This window comes from Lissotriton helveticus, chromosome 1_1, assembly GCF_964261635.1.
Source record: "Lissotriton helveticus chromosome 1_1, aLisHel1.1, whole genome shotgun sequence".
Lineage (NCBI taxonomy): Eukaryota > Metazoa > Chordata > Amphibia > Caudata > Salamandridae > Lissotriton > Lissotriton helveticus.
In genome coordinates this window covers 191,018,858-191,021,058 of record NC_136057.1, presented here as the reverse complement: position 1 = coordinate 191,021,058, position 2,201 = coordinate 191,018,858, and positions in this window count along the sequence as shown.

Here is a 2,201-nt window from a genome sequence, read left to right as displayed (position 1 = left end):
GTAGGGAAAGTGAAGGATAGAGTAGAGGTGCAATTTACTATTCCAACTCCAGGAAGGTGCAACAGTAGGGAAAGTGAGGGATAGTATAGGGGTGGAAATTACTATTCTAACTCCAAGAATGTGCACCAGTAGGGAAAGTAAAAGATAGTGTAGGGGCGCAATTTACTATTCAAACTCCAGGAAGGTGCAGCAGTAGTGAAAGTGAGGGATAGCATAAGGGTGCAAATCATTATTCTAACTCCAGAAAGGTGAATGAGTGTAAATTACAAATCTAAATCAAATATAAAGCAGCAGAAGGCAAAAATATACATAGAACACAGAAAACAGTCATCTTCACTTTTTTATACAATTAAAACAAGGTATAACATGATTATTAATATCAATCTTTGCAGAATCTCAACTACCGAACAAAGAAAAGCAAAGCCAAGACCAAAAACACAGTTTACAGAGAAAGAAAGGAAGATCAGACTAAAAAAGGTAAAATAAAACAAAACACAATAATATAAAACTGAACAGAGAGCAATATTTTGTTTAGTGTGAGATATTACAGAGGTTCCAAATACTAATCTAACTCCAGAAAGCTGCAGCAGTAGTGAATGTGAAATATAGTATAGACGTACTGTTAACTATTCTAACTCCAGTAAAGTGCAGCAGTAGGGAAAGTGAGAATTATTATAGGGGTACAAATAACTATTCTAACTCCAGGAAGGTGTAGCAATAGGGAAAGCGTGAGATAGTGTAGAGATACCAATTATTAATTTAACTCCAGGAAGGTGCAGCAGAAAGAAAAGTGAAAGATGTAATAGAGATACCATTTACTATTGTAAGTCCAGTAAGGTGCAGCAGTAAGGACAGTATATGATAGTAAAGAAAGTTAAATACTATTCTAACTCAAAAAAAGTGTACTAATAGTGAAAATGTGTGAGAGTGTAGTGTAAGAGTAACATGTAAGAATTCACATAATTTTTTTTCAATACTTTTTGTTACAGATCATGTCATCTCAGGAAACAGCAACCTATATTAAATCAAAAAAAGTAAACCGTTTATTAAAACATGCAGGATATATATATTGTAAAGAAAGGATAAGTGAACCACGTAGACATTGGAGGTGTGTGCAATATTACTCATCCCATTGCAGTGGCAGAGCGGTTACCCTTGGTGAAACCATTATTAAAACAACTGATCATAACCACTCTGCTTCTGCATTGGAGATTGAAGTAAGAGAAACAATTAATGAAATGAAAGAAATTGCATGCACCTCCAATGACACTACTGGATCTATTTGACGAGAGGTTGTACAGCATGTTCCTAGACATGTTGCTAGTAGTATGCCTATTATTCCCAATTTGAGAAGAATTATACAAAGACAAAAGCAGGCAAGTAATACTCAAAGTTCAACTCCTCATACTTTTTCAAATTCCTAATGAACTCACTATTTCTTTTTCTAATGAACCTTTCCTCCTGCACGACAACAAAAACCCTCATAAACGTATTCTTATCTTTAGTACACCCCGCAACCTTGTTAAGTTAGAGAACAGTGAAATTTGGATGATGGATGGGATGTTTAAAAGTACACCCCATCCTTTCACCCAAATTTACACTATTCAGGCGAAGATTAACCACAATGTAATTCCCTTAGTATATAGTTTGCTACCTGATAAGCAATCTGCAACCTACACTGAACTTTTAACAGTGATTAAAAACAAAACTTCCAATAAAAGTCCTAGGAAAATAATAATTGATTTTGAATTGGCTATGATCAATGTGATCACTAAAACATACACGGATACCCAAATTCAGGGATGTTTTTTTCATTTTTCCCAGGCATTCTGGCGTAAACTACAAAAAACATCCCTGGTTGCAGAGTACTCAACTGATACCAAACTACAGTTTGAATAAAAAACTTACAGCTCTTTGTTTTGTCCCTCCTGAAAGTGTAGACGAGTACTACACTGCAATTACAGAATCAGATTATTTTAACGAAAATTAAGATAAATTGGCACCTTTACTAAATTATTTTGAGGACACGTGGATTGGAAATCTAAGCAGATCGGGTCGCAGGAGGAAGCCACGTTTCCTTGTGGAGTGGTGGAACTGCTACACGAGCTGCTTAGAAGGAGAAGGCAAAACAAACAATGCCATAGAGGGATGGCATAACTCCTTCAACCATACAATTGGCAAACCACACCCTAACTTCTATT